Source organism: Xenopus laevis, chromosome 6S (assembly GCF_017654675.1).
Source record: "Xenopus laevis strain J_2021 chromosome 6S, Xenopus_laevis_v10.1, whole genome shotgun sequence".
Taxonomy (NCBI): domain Eukaryota; kingdom Metazoa; phylum Chordata; class Amphibia; order Anura; family Pipidae; genus Xenopus; species Xenopus laevis.
The window spans coordinates 74,981,421-75,002,573 of NC_054382.1; the positions used below are offsets into that span (position 1 = coordinate 74,981,421).

The 21,153-nt window shown below is 40.0% G+C and overlaps 1 long non-coding RNA gene across 1 annotated transcript; it reads right to left on the minus strand.

The window, feature by feature from the left end:
- Positions 1-1,148: 1,148 nt before the first annotated feature.
- LOC108695243 lies at positions 1,149-17,153 on the minus strand. Its single transcript, XR_005962252.1, has 3 exons — positions 16,991-17,153; positions 3,689-3,845; positions 1,149-1,902 (listed from the first exon to the last, which is right to left on the minus strand). It is a non-coding gene; the product is annotated as an uncharacterized LOC108695243 (long non-coding RNA).
- Between the last annotated feature and the right edge of the window lie 4,000 nt (positions 17,154-21,153).

Consider the following 21,153-nt stretch of genomic DNA (forward strand, 5'->3'; position numbering starts at 1 on the left):
TGACCAGTTACAAGAAGACACTGCTACACCTGGGTGTATTGGTGACTTGTTTCTTTCCCAGCAGAGTAAAGGAAAGAAGTTAAGGTCACAGCAAACTGTTGCCAAACAGTGATTGGGTAGTCACAGAGGACCACTACAGTTTTATTATGTGCAGAATGAGGGTGAAATCAGCAGCTAGCTGTGCTAACAATGGCTGTCATCCAAACTGGCCAAATACCAATGTGTTAAGGTAAAATTGGTGCCTCTCCATCTCCAATGTAACCAGCACTTTCAGGCTTCATTAGAAGTAATGTCAAGCAGGATGAATAAAGGAATGAGTCTCTCACTTATGAGAGAGGAAATTTAAACATCCCTTGACAATAGCTGACATTACAAAAACACATAAAGCTCCAGTCACCTTGCTCAGGTTATTCATGCCTAAAGGTTTCAGTGATATACACCCCCCAGTCACATCACACAAGACAAGTTGGAACATTTACCCGTTGCCTTGTTGGGCCACTCTGCCATGGTTTCCCCAGTTATGGACAATGGCTATAGATCAACCAATTAAAGGAACAGTAACACCAAAAAACAAGTCTTTTAAAGTAATGAAAATATAATGTACGGTCATGCTGCACTGGTACAACTGGTGTATTTGCTTCAGAAAGTAGACTATAGTTTACATAAATAAGCTGCTGTGTAGCCATGGAGGCAGCCATTCAAAGCTGAAAAAGGAGAAAGGCACAGGATACACAGCAGATAACAGATAAGCACTGTAGTCTACAAATTCAGAACGTATCTGTATCTACTGTGTATCCTGTGCTTGAATGGCTGCCCCCATGGCTACACAGCAGCTTGTTATATAAACTATAGTAGAGTTTCTGAAGCAAACACACCAGTTGTACCAGTGCAGGGCAACACTACATTATATTATCATTCCTTTTAGAAGACCTATTTTTTGGTGTTTTTTTTTTGGTTACTGTTCCATTAAGCTCCAGTTAGATCCCAACGTACAGTACTACTCCAGTGTCCTATGTAAATCCTCATTCCACACAATTCATTTAATAGCCTGCAGACTAGGTGGGATCACGCAATCAAGGATTAAATACATATTGTACTTTCGATAGGAATGAAAATTATTTTGGTCCAAACAAAAATGGATCAGAAAAGCCAATAAACACTTTAAAGAATTTCCAATTTTCTTTAAAGACTTTTAATGGATTTAGGCAACTTTGAATAATGAGACTTACATAATAAAATCTGAGATACTTCTAAACAAAGAGGAGATTTGCAGTAAACCGAAAGGTTATGCTGAAGGGTACACAGAGAAACAAATGTATGTACATGAATAGAATAAAATAATGGAGGAAAGTAAAGATGACAAGCGCTGAATGAAAACGGTGAAGTAGGAGGAGAAGAAGAAAAGGCATATGTTTGAAACAGACAACTACACATCTAGCATGTCCAGCTGCGGCATAGAAATAGGTTGTCAGTCTCTAATTTATACACGGCCCCTCACTCATAATTACAATTAGAAAGCATCAATAAAATAGTGGTGTGGATGAAAGAGGTATTATACAAAAGCCATTTGCTGTGCAGGCTATAAACACTTGTATAGCCACATCATGCCAAGTCAGGTAACAAAGGAGGTGCCGGAATCAGATTTCTTGGTTAACAAAATTCCCATCACCATGTTTTAATTACAGAGGGAAAAAAAAGAGAGAGAAAAGTTTCAGCATATTATATATATTGTACTTGGCTGATCTGACTCCCACTACACACAGCTTGAGGTACAGGATTTGCACATTGTGGGAACCATTCATTTCTTGAAAGAACGATTACACATTTGATTATTTTCTTCTTCTGGCCGCCCTTATCTTCCGATTAGAAATAGAAGATGCTGGAGTTGTCCTGCCATTCGTTCTGAAGAAATAAAAGCACTAGTTACACACTTGTATGATACACGGCAAAGTATTTCCCATTGTATGAAGCAGACATAATTATTTCCAAAGATGAGAATGATTAGGAGGGATTCTTTGCTCTACTTCAACTAAAGTTTTGTCTTCTTTTACTCAATTCTATTGACATTACACTAACACACTGAACAGTAAGAGGCATCATGTCCACTTGATTTTGTACAGCTCCTCCTTTGTATCTTTTATGGCTTACTCCCTAATGTTCATACCTTATGTTTACTCCCTATTGTTCATTCCTCATGTTTACTCCCTATTTTTCATACCTCATGTTTACTCCCTATTGTTCATACCTCATGTTTACTCCCTAATGTTCATATCTTATGTTTACTCCCTATTGTTCATTCCTCATGTTTACTCCCTATTTTTCATACCTCATGTTTACTCCCTATTGTTCATACCCCATGTTTACTCCCTATTGTTCATGCCTCATGTTTACTTCCTATTGTACATGCCTCATGTTTACTCCCTATTGTTCATACCTCTTTACTCCCTATTGTTTATACCCCATGTTTACTCCCTATTGTTCATGCCCCATGTTTACTCCCTATTGTTCATACCTCTTTACTCCCTAATGTTTATACCCCATGTTTACTCCCAATTGTTCATAGCTCATGTTTACTCCATATTGTTCATACCTCATGTTTACTCCCTATTGTTCATGCCTCATGTTTACTCCCTATTGTTCATGCCTCATGTTTACTCCCTATTGTTCATGCCTCATGTTTACTCCCTATTGTTCATGCCTCATGTTTACTCCCTATTGTTCATACCTCATGTTTACTCCCTATTGTTCATACCCCATGTTTACTCCCTATTGTTCATACCCCATGTTTACTCCCTATTGTTCATACCCCATGTTTACTCCCTATTGTTCATACCCCATGTTCACTCCCTATTGTTCATACCTCTTTACTCCATATTGTTCATACCTCATGTTTACTCCCTATTGTTTATACCCCATGTTTACTCCCTATTGTTTATACCCCATGTTCACTCCCTATTGTTCATACCTCTTTACTCCATATTGTTCATACCTCATGTTTACTCCCTATTGTTTATACCCCATGTTTACTCCCTATTGTTCATACCTCATGTTTACTCCCTATTGTTCATACCTCACTGGAGTAACCATATGCAAAAGTTTTGGGTCAGGAGTTTCCTTACATTAGTAACAATGAGCCATAGTAGTGCCATTTTCCCCCTTTGCTAAATCCCAGGACAGAATTATTTCAGCACTCCATCATAAGGAATGCTTAGTGCAAGGAGCACTGGATCTGTTATGTTGGCCATATATAGGCTATGGCTGATTTGTCAAGGGTTGAATTTCGAATTCATGCAAGTTTTTTTTTTTTTTAAATCCCCATAAACTTTAAATTCGACCAATCGAATATAATTTTTTTAATATTGGGTGAATAGGATCAACCCAAAAACTCAAAACAAATTCTAATCTAATTAGATTAGGTTTTAAAAGAGAAATTTTTTTCTCTCCCAAAAAACACTTTAATGTCAGTAAGGCTGCAAACAACTCCAAATTATTCCCAGGACGTCTCCCATAAACTTGGCAGGTTTTAGGTGGCGAATTATGAAAATCTAATTTTTTATAAAAATCGAATTTGGATAACTTCCGTGGTGAATGTGCCAGTTTTGACAATAAAGAAAAACTCGGAAAATCTAAATTTTCAATTCGGCCCTTGGTAAATCTGCCCCATAGTCAGACAGGTTAGTGCTCTTACCCTTTGTTAAAGCCTGGTGTGACTACATTAAACATAAAGCCTGGTGCAGGTGGCTGGGTGGTGGATTCGGAATTTGCATTAAAAGTGAAGACTCAACTTGAAGAATTTGTGCTGGTAAAGTTGAAGTTTGGGTTGTTGCCAAACTGAAAACAAGATCCTAAAAAAGAAAACACAGCCATAATGTAAGGGCAATGTGTCACTTAAGTACAATATATCTATTATACTCCATTAGGGAGATCAGCTGGCAGTATGAAGGCAGATGGATGAGAAAAAAATTACATTTTAAAACAAAAACTAAAAGCTGGCGATTTGTCAGTGGCCATTAAATGCGAACTGCAATGTGTATAAAAAGTTATCTTTTGAACATTTTAAATAAACACCTGCGTTTAATCCAGCAAATGAATTCGAGTTTGAGAAATAAATGTGTTGACAACAGAAAATCCAGCTGAACAAATATGGGTGTATAAAATATAATATTTTCCAGTGCCTTGATATTAAGCGGTTACTTACCAGCGCTGGGTGCAGCAGATGATCCAAAAGATGGCTGAGCGGCTTGCTGAGGGGGTTGGGAACTACTAGACCCAAAGGCTGGCACTTGCTGAGGATTACCAGTTGGAAACACTTAAGTTGAAGAACCAAAAGCAGGTCTGAGTGTGTGTCTGTGAGTGTGTGTCTGTGAGTGTGTGTGTGTCTGTCTGAGTGTCTGTGAGTGTGTGTCTGAATGTGAGTGTGTGTCTTTCTGAGTGTGTGGCTGTGAGTGTCTGTCTGTCTGAGTGTATGTCTGAGAGTGTGTGTGTCTGTCTGAGTGTGTGTCTGTCTGTGAGTGTGTGTCTGTCTGAGTGTGTATCTGTTAATGTGTGTCTGTCCGAGTGTGTGTCTGTGAGTGTGTGTCTGTGAGTGTGTGCCTGTCTGAGTGTGTGTCTGTGAGTGTCTGTCTGTCTGAGTGTGACTGTCTTTCTGAGTGTGTCTGTGAGTGTGTGTCTGAATGTGTGTGTGTGTGTCTGTTTGAGTGTGTGTCTGTGAGTGTGTGTCTGTCTGAGCGTGTCTGTCTGAGAATGTGTCTGTGAGTGTGTGTCTGTCTGAGTGTGTGTGTCTGTTAGTGTGTGTGTCTGTCTGAGTGTGTGTGAGTGTGTGTGTCTGTCTGTGTGAAGGATTTGATACCCTTATTGTTTTACTTTATTTTGTTAAGATGTTTCCGTTTACGAATTTAGCTAGTTTTGGGCTACTTTTAAAATGTCGTTTGGCTACTTTTTGGCTAGTTTTTTGATAGTCTTTGGCTGGTTTTGAAATGAAAACCTGGCAACCCTGAGAGAGCAGAAGAGGAGGGTGAAACAGAATGTAGGAAGAATGTAGGGTGGACAATATACAGTAAGGGGCAGATTCATTAAGGGTCGAATTTCGAAGTTAAAAATACTTCGAAATTCGACCCTCGAATTGAAATCCTTCGACTTCGAATATCGAAGTCGAAGGATTTAGCGCTAATCCTGCGATCGATCGAAGGATTTTTCGTTCGATCGAACGATTAAATCCTTCGAATCGAACGATTCGAAGGATTTTAATCCAACGATCGAAGGAAAATCCTTCGATCAAAAAATCACAGGCAAGCCTATGGGGACCTTCCCCATAGGCTAACATTGACTTCGGTAGGTTTTACCTGCCGAAGTAGAGGGTCGAAGTTTTTTTTAAAGGGGAAGTACTTCGACTATCGAATGGTCGAATAGTCGAACGATTTTTCGTTCGATTTCGTTCCAATTCGAACGAATTTAACCAATTCGATGGTCGAAGTACCAAAAAAATACTTCGAAATTCGAATTTTTTTCATTCGAATCCTTCACTCGAGCTTCATGAATCGGCCCCTAAGTGTAAATAAATGGTGGCTGGGGAGAAAATAAGATTCCTTATAATACATGAGTGATACTCAGAGTTCCCTGTATAACTCAGCCTGCAGCCTTGTGCCTTTATATGGTCACAGAACCGCTCAGTGACTTCTAATATCCTTATCATTTACAGTAGCGGGTACATTATCCTTTATAATACATGAGTGATATTGAGAGTTCCCTGTATAACTCAACCTGCAGCCTTGTGCCTTTATATGGTCACAGAACAACCCCCCAGTGACTTATAATATCCTTATCATTTACAGTAGGGGGTACATTATGCCTTATATCATTATAATACAGTGAAACCTCCATTTTACATGTCCTTTTTACATGTAACGTTTGGATTAACTTTTAGAATGTTATATAATGGCTAATTCTAAGCAACTTTTCATTTGGTCTTCATTATTTATTTTTTATTGTTTTTGAATGATTTACCTTCCCCTTCTACATCTTTCCAGCATTTAAATGGGGGTTATTGACTGCATCTAAAAACAAATGCTTTGTAAAGCTACACATTTACTGTTGCTACTTTTTAATTTGTGTATATAGACCCTTTTCTATTCATATTTCAGTCTCTTATTCAAATCAGTGCATGGTTGCTAGGGGAATTTGGACACTAGCTACCCGACTGCTGAAATTGCAAACTGGAGAGCTTCTGAATAAAAAGCTAACTAAGCCAAAAACCACAAATAATAAAAAATGAAAACCAATTGCAAATTGTCTCAGAATATTCCTCTCTACATCATACTAAAAGTTAACTGATAGGTGAACAACACCTTTAGGGGGGCCCAGTTGTAAATTTCTGTACCGGGGCCCTTAGGGGTATAGTTACGCCACTGGGTATCACTGTGCCTCTGATTTTCTGTGCCAATGGGGGGGGTATCACTGTGCCTCTGATTTTCTGTGCCAATGGGGGGGGGTATCACTGTGCCTCTGATTTTCTGTGGGCTGTTGGGGGGTATCACTGTGCCTCTGATTTTCTGTGGGCTATGGGAGGGCTATCAATATGGGAACCTGTCTGTATTGGAACTTTGAAAGTGATGATTAGAAGCTGTGGCTTACAGAAATTATGGTTCTCAGCGTATGAGGGAAAGAAGCCGCTGCAAGTTGTTTCTCTACAGCTCAACACAAGAAGCGAACGTCACGTTCAAGCTTTTCGTTGCTTGGGAGCAGTGTGGCTCCCCCGTCACATGCCCCGCCCACTGGAGGATCCCAGGAACAAGCCGCAAGTGTGCAATGTTAGAGACTGATGAGCAAAGAAGAGCTGTCCCTCTATGATGGGGGTCCCAGGACCTTGTGTTTTAGGGCAGGTGTTTGATGTTCATAAGGGGAGCAAACACTATGGCTTGGGGGACTCATACAGCTTTTGTTGTAGGTCTCACTGTCACCCTGAGCAGCCTGGCACGCAGCTTGTGTGAGACCAGCAATGACAGTGATTATATTTAATGAAATTTACACAAAAATATAGAATTGTGTCTTTAAATAGGACTATATGAAATAATGGAAAAATACAATGTATTTCAGGGTTTCCTGTATAATGTAATTCCAGATAATAGATCCCATACCATAGTCAAAGCGTAACATTATGGGGGTTATTTATGAAAGTCCAAATTTATCTTAATATTTTCTGCTACAAACTCCGATCAAATCCGCTCACGTTTTTTACGCTTATTTATTATTACATTTTCCCGAAAATTTGCTTTGTGGAAAAAATAACATTATCATGATTTTTTCCGATTTGTTTTCATACAGATTTTTCTGAATTTTCACTCGAAAATATTGCACGAAAACCCAGCTGACATAAAAAAATCATTGGGACTTCTATTGATTCTTATGCAACCTCGACAGGTTTCAGATTCTGACTTTTCCATCCTCAGGGTTTAATAAATTCCGAAAAATTTGTGATTTTTTTAAAAGTCTGATTTGGTGCATCCTTGTTGGTACAAAGGAGTGGCCACATTCCTATTTGAGTGGAATTCTGCAGCCTGAGTACATGTGGATATTTGTCTAGTATTGGACAAATTCAATGGAATTCAATGGAAAATGTGTAAGTTATCTTACCTTTAGACTGTAAGTTCTATAGCATATTGATCTCTTTTCTCTTGTGTTACTCCTATTTTTCTTCAGCTCTTAGTCTTTATAACTGTATTTTTGTTTACTGCACTGTTTGCTCCTGTTGACTGTATTAGTATTGTACTGTAAAAAAATATACTGCTCTGCGTGTACAAGACAGAAATGTTTGGCCAACATTTTCAGCCACTCTTAATTTTCTTTTTAAGGCAAGTTGTTATGATGAAAGTGGAAACCCAACAAAAGCTCTAGAAGATGCATTGAAAGTAATTGATAATGGCTTAAAGTTAAAGGAAGACAGAGGAGGAGAACACACAATTTCCACCCTGTAATTCTGAATGGAGCTCTGATAGTAAAAGAGTTTGGTGTTCTAAACACAGGTAACCAAAAATCATGTACTAATGGTTTGATCAGAATTCCAGCTGAAAGGCACACCTTTGGTTTGTGCTTTCCATGTTTAAACTGGAAAGCCCTGACTATGAAATTATAACAGTATATAGTTGCTCTCTTCTGACACAAATGTAATTGTTATTGATATCAGTGACACATAGTATGTACTAATTTATCAATGATATGAATACATACTGCTCAGAACCATTTGGCAATGCTGCAATAACATAATTCATTAGGGGAGAGAATCTGACAGTTATGCACAAAATCTAGTTTAGCTACAGATTGCAAAAGTAAGTTTTTTTTGTCCATTTAAATAAACCTTTAAATGTTATTCTTAATAATTAAAATAATTTTTTGCAGGTATATTATTCATTTGATATGTTCGATATGTGAAGTCTCCAGTGGTTGGTGGGGGCCCAGGAGAAAAGATTATCCATTACTGTTTTACAGTATATATACCCTGAAGAGGATGCAATTTTTTATTTATATATATATATATATATATATATATAGCATCCTCTTCACGGTTTCTTGGTTTCTGGGAGCTATGGGGCCTAGTCATAATGTCATATTACACCATTTAGCATGCACATTTGTAGTAAGGAATTATTTGAACTCTTTAATCTGCAAATACTTTGCTGTGATGATCAATAGTATATTCTGTCTCCTCAGTTGTGGAATACTGTGGGACTGGATTGGATTTATACAGCAGGCACTGATGGCTAGTGTTGTGTGTGTGAGAAAATATCGTCCTCCATAGACAAGTGAGCACTGATATCCTTTTGATAATCTGACCAGCCCAAGATATTGGGTCAATGTTGAACTTCCAACAATGGTACACGTTTATCACTTAACTTGAAAAAATCTAGCAAAGCCTACGCATGAACACTCATACCAATCTTTATATAATATCGTCCATTCTTTCCATGGCGGAAGAGCAAACTACCGCTGCTTGTTTGTCCATTTGCTTGACAGAGCTGCCATTTTTAATAAAACCAGGTATTCTTTCCCAGGCATACTAAGAGACTCTTCCCAGAGTCAACACATCAAAGCAGGCCCAGACTGGCAATCTGTCCGTTTGGGCAAATGCCCAAAGGGCCGCTCCATTTACTGGTGAAATGGGTCACAGCAAGCATAGGACAGCATCAGAAAGCACACTCCACACTCTCATAACAAAGTAGTATACAGATTATCTGCTTATGATACTCATGTATCAGAAGAGGCTGCATTCAGACATCTGTATTGCAGTCTCTACCAGCTTGGCATCCGGTGTTTGTGTTAAAAAAAAGGCTTTAGTTCCTCACATTTTTATGCAATCTTTTTGTTCAACCCACTGAATTAAAGCTGAAAGTCTGCAGTTCAACTGCACCTGAGTTGTTTCATTTAAAATTCATCGTGGTAATGTACAGAATCAAAATTAGAAAAATGTTGTCTCTGTCCAAAGATTTATGGGCCTAACTGTATACGTTTTGATGCAATATATGTCTGTCTGAGTACAAGAGCATTGTGTGTTTTCATGTGGGCAGCTTTGATCGAAGCAGACGTAGCAGACCCAAACAGGTTTATTCACATCAAACGTTATAACTGGAATCTCCTTGCTTGAGCACTTGGTTATATAATTGTTTCTTTGATATTGTGCAGGTGAGTTTGGCTCTTTCCGTCCTCTTTTTAACCCTTTAAGTTGCACAGATTGTTGAATCTGTGATCTTTGAATAAAGGATAACGTGCCACAGATCATAAATTCTACGATCTGCAGCACTGGGGAGCAGAGGAGCAGCTTGTAATGCTGCTCGCTCCATCCCTGGTTTTCCAAGCCCCTGGGGAATGATTGGCCCCTAAGGTGCTATAGCCCATGGACCCCCAGGCAGCAGCAAGCAAGTGGAATCTATGTGTCCTGCTGCTGCACGGTCTTCCCAGACCTCCAGCCCCTCCTACTGGATCCTGACCCAGGTCTGTTCCCCCTCTTCGTGGGACCCCCTCCAGCAGGGTTTGTGCATTTTTATCCATTTGATTGCATTTTCAGCTCTGCATATGCAAGAGCTGATTATTACACTAGGTGACAAAAAGCACTGATTTTAATGGTTTTAGTGGATTTGAGTGGTTTTATTGGATTTTAGTGGTTTTATTGCATTCTGGATTCGTCAGAATTTGTACTTTCCAAAACTCTCCGACAAGAGCACATCTGTTCATTAGAACTGCTCCGTGGCAGCTACTGATCAGCTGTTTTTTCAATGGGACTGGCAGATTTCTACAGAGAAAGTGTCAGGACAGCAAAAGCTTTTAAATGGCCTTTATTTGCCGTCAGCAACAGGTTGCAAATAAAGGCAGTTTCTTTAAACAAAATGGCTTTCAGCAGCAATAACAATACAGCAAAAAAGGCAGCAATATTTCACACCTCTAGGTAACTGTAACTACATGTGCATACAGTATATATAGACTTCTAAAAGTTTAGTTGCCAGTCTTCTCTCTTAGTTAATGATCCCTGAGAGACTGACAAGCCTGGGTTTTAGGTTGGACTTCACGATGCGAGAGGAGCCGACAAAACACATGCGATGTGTCGGATGCATTTTCATCTGACAGTCATATAAATGTAGTTCTTACCTGTGATTTCTCCTTCGCTTCCTGTTTCTTTAGAACATCCGACACGTCGCATGCGTCGTGGCTACTGATTAGCCACCTGAGGCTAATTAGACGCCTCACTCTACTACAGGAATGAACACCCAGTATAGGGGTTAATGTACCCCAAAAGCTCTTATACAAAACTCAAATAACTCCTCACGACTTCCTCACAATGTCTTTTAACGTTTGAGTCATTATAATCTTTAAGTCAATATATATAAGCACTCAACTTATATATATTGATTACTCTCTCCCTAAACAACATGTTCTACAAAACCATGCACTCCGTCCATTCCATTCTAAAGTTCATTGGCATAACTACAGTGGGAGGAGATCTCTTTGTCCCAGGGAGAAAGGCCTTTCCTCAAATTTTGGGGGCTGCTGATGCCTCTTTGCATTCTGGGTTTTTTTCTCTCGTCTGTACAAGTTCAAATTTAAAGCAACAGTAACACAAAAAAATAAAGTGTTTTAAAGGAAATAAAGTATAATGTAGTGTTGTCTTTTGTGTTTGCTTCAGGAACATAACTATAGTTTATAAAAACAGGCTGCTGTGTAGCCATGCTGTTCCGTTGCTCCTTTTTCAGCTTTGAATGGCTGCCCCATGGCTACACAGCAGCTTGTTTATATAAACTAAAGTAGTCTTTCTGAAGCAAACACACCAGTTTTACCAGTGTAGCATAAAAGTACATTATATTTTCATTATTTAGTACACTTCATTTTTTTGGTGTTACTGTTCCTTTAAGCAGCTCAGTAAAATCAGGTTTACCAGGTCATGTGAAATAGTGCAGCCCTAAGGGCAGGATGCTGCGTTTTCATCCGACAGTCGGATAATTTAATTGTTACCTGCGATTTCTCCTTCACTTCCGTTTTCTTTAAAACATTGCGACGTATCGGCTCCAATTGCATCGTCAAGTCCTGCCTTAATTGGAAACTGAATTAAATGCTAGAAAACCCTGAATAATCACTTAATTTGTAAAATGTACCCGCGAACACAAGTCCAGTGATCAAATCTTTCCTGCTCAATCCTTTAAATGCTGCTTTCTGTGCAGTTTATAGACAGCTAGGGGTAAATGTCACTTTTAATTCCTTATACAGGTATTAGATTTGTTATGCAGAATGCCTGGGACCGGAGGTTTTCCAGATAAGGGTTCTTTCCATAATTTTGATCTCCATATCTTAAATTTGCTAAAAATCGTTGAAACATTAATTAAATCAAATGATTTGAGATGATCCACACACAGCCCGTATACTGTATAAATCTTTGTTTTACATAAGTTTATCTTTGCGTCTATGGCTGGAAGAGAAAGGAAGATCTATATCTTTAAATCCCACTTGGACTGGACCCTGCTTGCTCAGTTGTAAAGCCTATGCTACATATCCTGTAATAATTTTTTGTCTGGAAGCTGGTTTTCATAAATATATACAGTAGTGATAAGAAATAATCAGGGACATTTAAGAACAATGGGCAAATTTTCACCTGCACAGTAACCCAGGGCTGGAGCTAGGGGTAGGCAGGCATGGCATGTGCCTCAGGGACAACTGGCACAAATGGAGGTGGACCAGGTAAGTGAAAAGGAAGTGGAGACCAGCAGGATGTGAGTAAGCAGTGGGGGGTCTGGTTTGCCAGGGGCGGTTTGTCAAGCGAGTCAAGCAAGTAGGTGGAGAGGCGTACATGAAGGGCATTGGTCCACGTAGTATTGCCTTGGGTGCAAATACTAATTTAGGTGGCTCTGCAGTATAACAACCATACAGTGATTAAATTTTTACAAGAAACTGAAGGTAGAACAATGAACAAAAATTTGATTGGTTGATAAGTGAGCACATATATGTGCATCTACTGTCTCAAAAAATGCCCAGATCACACTCAAGAAATGCAGTTGGTTGACAATTCGAAAGGCAAAATGGTGGCACTTCCCACCAATGGTTGGAGTTTTGGGCAAGGCATGGTGGGTCAGAGGTATGACCAGCTAGGCATAGGGGGCCCATTCTTACATTATCCAGTTGTAGAGAGGCCCAGACAAAGGAATGTAAAGTCAATAAAAGCTGGTGCTACCCACGGCATAGGGACTTTAAGCAATCAAGCTCGGTTAGAGGAGCACCACTGAGAGGGCCTTGTATTCTAGGGACTGGACACTTGCTAATGAGCACTACTACTACTGACTGTTTCCAGTGCTCTGCCTAATACCATAAGTGAATTACTGAAATATTTGTAAATTGATTATATTGTGTACCATCTTAAACTAACAGAGAGACTGGTGTAGGTTCTAGCAAATAAACAGTTATCTGTGTGTTAAAAAACCACTGGCAGTGTCAGACTGGGCTGACAGGATGAACCCAGTGGGTCCCCAGCCCTCTTGCCTGCTAGCCCAGACCTGCTGTTGCTGCTGTCCCAAACCTCCCTCCCTAGCCCCGGTTGTGAGGGTTGTGGAGGCCCCTGAAGCAGCAGTCCCAGTGGGCCACAGGCCAACCCTGCACTGGCACATTGAACATCTTTAAACTGTATATGAAGTCAATGTGGAAACCCCTACAGCCAGGGCCTGTCTGAGCAAAAGCCCTGCTCTGCTGGGAGTTACAGGGAGTTGTTACTTTCCAGGCCTGTATTAGGAAGGGAAAAGCAGTTTCCTTTGGTACAGCCTCCTAAATATCATTAGATATGTAAATACAAATGTCTATTGATATCTAGTTTGTGGCCAGCAAAATGCCCCAAAATACCTCTCCATAGATAAAGATAGCAAATGTGCTTTTATCTAAAGGAGCTTCAGATGCAGATCTGAAAAGCCTTGTATGAGGGGTTATTTACTTGTATGTATTTTAGTTACCAATTAGGACATATAAAAGTGGTTAATAGAATATTATGTAAAATGGTTACATGTGGTTTATTGCTATTGCTTATTTCAGTCAATAGATGTCAGTGTGAAACAAGAAATCTCTATAGTGTAGATGGTTCTGTTAGGATATGGCCCCCTAATGTCCAGTAGTGTGGAGGGGATGCCCTGGGAATGTAATAAAAGGGTGATGATAGTGCATTTTTGCAGTGGTTGTGCAATCTGGGACACATACCTGTGGCTATTAACATTCACAGCAATTGCAAGGTACTTTGGGGCACTGTTACCAGTGGGAGTGATGATTTGCTGTGGGTCTCATCACCATAAGGAAGTGAAATGTTGGCACAGATGTACTGACTGTAATGAATGAAACTGAAAGCCTGAGGATACTGACTATTGCATCACAATCGCTCCTCCAATGTCACAAGCCCAACCCCTCACAAACATTTCCCCCACCTGGCGGGCAAGAAAGGAAAAAGGTGTCAACCCTAGTCACAGGCCACCTAGCTGTGTAGTTTGGAATCCACCAAGGAGTTAGTATCCAGCACCTGTCACTATCCTGAAACTAAACAAAAATCTGGCCAATACCCCTCTCTGATGCACGGTCCCGGATATCACCCGCGTGCCATTATCTCGCCACAGCATGTCACTGACCGGCCCCTCAGTGTGGTTTTTGCCAAGGTTAAATGTAGCAACCCTAATCCCTGAAGAAGGAGAGCAATATGCACTATAAATTATAACAAATGTAGCTATGTGAGCAAGATTGGCTGGTTAAGTCTGGTGATAAAGTGTTTGTGTGTTTATCTCTAAGAACTGTGTGGTCCCTCAGTTTATTCAGCACTAAAGTGTTTATACTCATGTGTTGTTGGCATTCGAAACTCAGTTTAAGATTTATTTCTACTTCAAGTAAATGAATAATTGGAATGAGGGCTTCTGATGTTGAGTAAATACATGTCTATAAAATTTTTAAATTATTGCCTCCTAACAATATAAAAAGAAATATATTCGCATGGTAGGTCTTATCCATAAGTCAGGAGGGGAAATGTGATATTATTGGCATTGCTAAAAGATGCTGCCCAGTCACATGACTGGGCAGCAAATATAGGGGGCTATACTTTGTTTCAAAGACGCAGGAAATAGAAAGAATTAGAGAGTCATTATAAAGAAAGTAATGATGGAAAATGAGGGAGCTGAAGCCATATAGGTAAAGATTTTCACAGATTGTAAAGAGTGCAGCAAGTTTATTGTAGGGGGGCCTCTCATGTAAATGAAAAGGAGGAGGCTAAGCTCCTGATGCAAATAGAAAAGGCTCTAGTTTGACGCAAGTAATTATAATGGGGAGGGGGGGGCATGGTCTGGCCAAGCCAAACACAACACCCCACCCCACACCCTCACACACTCATGCATGCAAACAAATGTGCATAGGTGTACAAAAGACACACGTATGTGCGCTTTGCAGGACTTGTCCAGCCGTACTAGGGGTAGGCAGCAAGGAAGGTACATGCCTGGCGCCCCCCCAAGCTTTGCTTCCTAGGAACATGCCTCTTCTGCCTACTGGGGGGGGTATTACCCAGGTATTGACTGTGCAATAGTAATGCCAGGACAGTTAATGGGGACCAGTTTATGAACTTGTTGAATGACCTTTGTACAGTTTCCCAACCAGTAATCATGCTATACTGGATGTAGTGGTCTCTAATGACCCAGAATGTAAATGTAAATGTGGTTGAACCCTTGGGTAATAGTGACCATCATGGTATCTCATTTAATGTTTGGTGCAGAAAGCAAATATACACAAAGATAAACACCAAAGATAAGCTCCTTTTCTGCTAAATACACAGAACAGAAATGGTTGTTATTTTAAATTATATTAAATCATTACTGTTCTCAGTTTATTCTCGTACAGAAGATTAATAGGAATTTTTATTATAAAAAATACACTTACATTAATCAAACAAACAAAACATAATATCAGCAAATCAAAAAGCCACAAACCCACCCATACACGCTCCTGCCCACAGTGTCCATCCCTCTGTCCAGAGGCAACAGTTCAAAACCCTCCGCCAAGCAACCAATTCACAAGGCCAAACTTGCAAAGTCTTGTTTTTGTCCATATGGCTTTTAAACCACCCCAACACAAAAACAATATCCAAACTTCCCCCTCCCAATTCCAAAACTGCATGAAAAACAAAAGAAAACATTTGCAGGACATATTTCTCCTCGTACTCGGTGCTGTGTAATATCTCTGCCATCACCCTGAGAATAAATGAACAGTATGTGAGACCATATTAATACCAGTATAACCATTTTCATACAGCATATAACAAGATGGCATGTTTACGAAGGAGGAAGATGCACCTCATGCCATAGCTTTCCATTAGCCACAGACTTTCTTATCTCATTTTCATTCAGGACACTCAACTGAGCCAGAGTTGCCCTAGCAATGTTATCAGGAGTAGCACCAGAATAGCCAAAGGATCTCCTGCACCTATGCTGCCAGATCTGATACCGGGTGCAGGCAATGATACAGAAGTTAACGGCAAAGAAGCAGAGAATCTGTGTTTAATGAACATAAACACTATAACACAAGCTGTAAAGCAGCAATCCAGAAAGCAAAGATAGAATATGAGGAGCAGATTGCAGCAGAAGCTAAGACTAAGACTAACCTTAAAAGGCTTTTTAAGTATAGTTTAGTAAAAGGACATGGGTTGAGTGTGTGTGGTTACAACAGATACAGAAAAGGCAAATGCACTAAATCAGTACTTTTTTTTAGTGTATACAATAGAGAAGTCAGAGATTCACAACCCACCCGAGGGGCACTGATGGCTCAGCTCAGTCTAGTCAGTGTTTGCCGCAGGTTATGGTAAATAAAGGTTTACTCAAAATGAATGTGAACAAGGCACCAGAGCCAGATGGAATACACCCTCTGTATTTTGAGAACTTCCATTCCATTTTAGTCAGGCCAACTAAGCTGCTAAAGGGTATGGAAGGTTTCAGTTATGAAGAAAGTCTGGCCAGGCTAGGTTTGTTCATGCTGGAGAAGAGGCACTTAAGGGAAGGTATGATAACTATGAATACTTATATAAAGAGCTCATATAATAATGTCTCTTATGTTTTATTTATTATGTTTTTTTGGCAGACACAAGGAAGGAGGTTCCATCTAAATATTCAGAGGGTTTTGTTTTATAGCTGTGAAGTTGTGAAATTATCTCTATGCAGGGCCGGGAAAAATCCCGGTGGGTCCTGCCCTTGTAGGCCTTGCCGGCCCAGATCCGCTCCCTGTGCCAGAAAATAAAAGTAACGTTACGCGACATGCATTCACACACGTGCGGGGTGGTGGCCTGGACTGGCAATCTGTGGGTTCTGGCAAATGCCAGATGGGCTGCTATAAGATAGTTACTATTTAGTGGGCTGGTGGGGGCTGTTTGGGCCTCTGTGTTGGCTGATTTTTGTTTATGTGTAGTGAATGTGGCGTAACTTACATTTTTTGTTATTTACAATTTGAGAAAATTACTAACCTTCGGAACATAGAAATCCTGTTTACTTTGGGCGACTCTTATCTTGTTTTTACTATTTTGTTATACAGAGAAAAAGCCATCCCGTAATTCTGAGCTTTCTGGATAATGGGTTTCTGGATAACGGATCCCATTCCTGCATTTTTTAGCTTCTGGGATAGTTCTTCACTCTGCAAAAGACGAAAAGGCACAGGTTATATAGCAAATAAGCTGTTTAGACTACAACAGGTTTAGATTCCTGTGTGTAATCTGTGCAATTGAGCCCTATTTTAACTTGTATAGCTACTCCCATGACTACACAGCTGCAGACATTTTAACTCATCTTAATTTTTAGGGAGTCACCCTGATTGTCCACTCTTACCCACTGTAACAGCAATGTCATCTTCTGTCAGAATTTTCACTCTAATTTTATGTTTTTGCCATTGAAAAGCATTGATAGACATACTAAATAATTTAAATCAGGTAGGGCAGGGGCAAGGGGGTGACCCACAATGTACACATAATTGTGGGGCACACAAACATAACTTGAGCGTATTTAAAGCAACTTTGCAATATACTGTACATCAATTACAAAATATGCAGACTTAATGGTTTCTGACAGTTCCCTAAGCCTAGCCCCCTGCTCTCCTGCTGATCTGTCTGACTACTTTGCTGAGCTGGCTGACTACTGTTACTTTGTATCAACAGCCAGCTGTACTCAGCCTGAATCCTCCAAACCCCACAATTCCCTGCACATGTGATTTCAATAAGGAACGGGACATTACAGTGCGATGCATTGTGGGTTATGTAGTTCCTGCTGTCTGTAAGCCGTGGAGAAGTTGCTACAATTTGTAACATCAGTGTTTTAGTCCCTCCTTCCCTGCCAGGATTTCAAATGATGCAGAAAGAGAAGAACTGTTAAACAGCTGTATTTTAGCATAGAAAATGACATTATTCATACTTTTTAAAGAAACAGGTAACTGTGATGGATATATTAGGAGTGTCTGTGTTATGTGGGCCTCTTTATCAAACGTGTTCAGTTGCTAGTTAAATCCCATGAAGAATGTAACTAACTAAGCCAGTTTCTGCATGCAGCAGTGTTTTATAACTTAGCCCTATTGGAACAATACGTTCCAGGTGGTGTGTGGGTCCATTAAACACAATTCAATCCAGCTGTAAGGGTCATAGGGAGCTATAGCAGGAGACTTTGCTCTTAACTGACTGGTCACACTGGGAATTTCATCCCCACTGATCTCTTTGTAGAGCACATGCAACATGATGCACTATGATCAAATTTGACATTGAAACCTATCTTTTCCTTTGAAAATGAGATGCAATCACTTATAATCACCTGATCTGACTTGATTGACAGCTGTGTGTGTAAACCTCTTATTGTGTCATTTAGCTCTTCAATAGAAGAAGCAATGTCTCCTTTTGGACCCTAGCAACCAAATTGTTGAAACTGCAAACCGAAGAGCTAATGAATAAAAAGCTAAATAACTCAAAAATCACAAATAACGAAAAGCAATTGTAAATTGTCTCAGAATATCACTCTCTACATCATACTAAAGGTTAACTCAAAGGTGAACAACCCCTTTAAATGAACAGGCAAAATACATTTTTAATACAATATATTACAATACATTTAATAAAATTTTGGTTAAAGTGCATGTACCTGTAGGTATTCCTGACATTTTCCAAATTGGCACATCTATCAAAACCTTTTGGCACCTTTTTGTTAAAATTTATTATAATAATAATTCTACATTATACATTCAGTACCTGCCCCAGCGGAGCTTACAGCCTAATGCCTTGCATTCAAACACATACTATAAGGTCAATGTTACAGAAGCCAATCAACTCGCCTCTATGTTAGGGCTCTTACTCACGAGCGGTTGTAGCTGCGCTCCCCTGCATTCCGTTTTTCTGCGTTCAGCCGCAGGGGAGCGCAGGAATAGACGCATTACATTTTTTCCAATGGGGCTGTACTCACACAGGCGCGTGTAGGCGCCGAACGCAGGAAAAATGCAGCATGTTGCGTCTCAACCTGCGTTCGGCACCTACACGCGCCTGTGTGAGTACAGACCCATTGGAAAAAATGTAATGCGTCTTTTCCTGCGCTCCCCTGCGGCTGAATGCAGAAAAGCAGAACGCAGGGGAGCGCAGCTACAACCGCTTGTGAGTAAGAGCCCTTATTGTGGTACAGAACTGGAGTACTCAGAGGAAACTCATTTAAACAGAGGGATAATATGCAAACTGCTGTGTCAAATACATGTCACATCTGCAATTTAATGGTTTGTAATCCACAGTGCTAAGGCCTTCTGAATAGTGTGAGTCACTACTTGCAAAGGTGATTTTGTTAGGGTATTATTCAGAAATGTTACATGAATTGGGTGGGTCCTTGGATTGCCACCTGTCTGGCGGCTCAGTTTTTTAAAGAAGGAAATCTGGACAGGACCCACCCCCGATGCAACTAGTCCCCATGTCAGCACCACACACCCCTAAATCAGCCCCCCCTTTCACAGATATTTTTTTATTCAGACTCCAGACCCCAATGGGAATTTGTTTGGCCCACTCTATGGCCTTATATTTAGAAGTGGAAAGCAGTCTGTGTGGAAAACTCTGTAAGCATCTTCAAAGCATCTGTTTCAGTTAATCCCCTAGTTACTGTCTCCTGTGTCTTCTCAAGCCCAGAGGAGGAGATTTTCCATGTAGGCTGCCATATGGCAGAAATAGCTCCACAGCATACAGAGAATTTGTATTGATGCTTAGAGCATCTGTTGGCTTAGGAGGCATCCCAGCTAATTCAAGACAATACCTGCCCATTTTGTTCATAGGACACGCTCTCAAATGCCTTTTCTTTTACAACAACATATGCTATATAATGGAAGGGTAATGTGTGCTCTGGAGAGAAATGGCCAGGAAATGAGGCGTGCACTGGTATGCACACATGTACTCACATACAGTCTTTTCAAAATGCAGGAAGTAACTAAATACAGGGGGGTGAGAACAAACCATGAACATTTATTAAAGGGACAGAAACTCCAAAAAGTCATTGCATTTTATATAGACTTTTATATGCACATAGTTGCTCTGAAATGTCAGTTATTTAATAAAATCTTGTCAATTTTAAGGAATCCTGGGTGCCCAGATTCCTTTTGATTTCAAAAGAGAAAAGCAGCCATTTAGATACCAGATTAAAGGGCAATATCACTCTCAGAACAATGAAACCTTTTATGTAATGGCCACAAAGGCCCCGGGCCTAGGGCACCAGAATTTTAGGGGTGGCATGCAGGTCAGATGCATCGCAATGGCTTCGGAAGCACTGCGGATATGAGGGAGATTTGCTAGATCTTTACCTGAGTGCTAATCTTGTGCTCCAAACCAAAAGAGATAAGAGAGTGTGAGGACATATGAAGGTGGAAGCAGGTAGGTGAAAAGGGAGGCAGAATTGTGAGCATTCCTTGAGAGAAATGGCTTAGTGAAGAATCTTGCACCTGGTGCATGCCTGTTTTTACCTTAGATTGTCAAAACCACACCTGCAATTGCCTAAAAGTACTTGTGCAAAGGACTGTCAGGAAACGTGGCACTAAAAACATAAAAGAAGAAGTCAAACTACAATAAGAACAACACAATACACGAAAAGCACTTGATTGTTGAATAAAAAACCAACATTTTGTCACTTCTGCTGTTCCATAAACATGATATATGCTATTATGCTGCTATTTCTGTGCAGGCAGATCTCTCCATAGCAGTGACCTCTGCTTTTCCTGATCTTTTTTTTTTTTTTTTTTTTTTTTTTTTAGTAATCATAGTTATGTTGATTTTATAGGGTTTACAAGGCAAAAAGACAATCCAGTGTATAGGAAATAGCAAATGTCATAGCAATATTATAGCAAAATTGTACCAACTGTAACCCTTAAAATAGAGAGGTAAGGTTTAACAGACAGTTAACAGATACCTTCTCAGCTGGTGACTAAGCTATGGAAAGGAGATGCAGTTGCATGGCAATATACATGCTATCTGCCTGAATGAAATAATCAGCGCTAGTTTTATGAACCCAAATCACAATTTTCAACATTTGGGCTAATCGGCCAACTAGTGGTATAACAGGGAAGGCAACCTGTGTATGTCTAACCTTATAAAGTAATTGTCTGCTTCATATTAATGTCAGTTGAACTTCACCT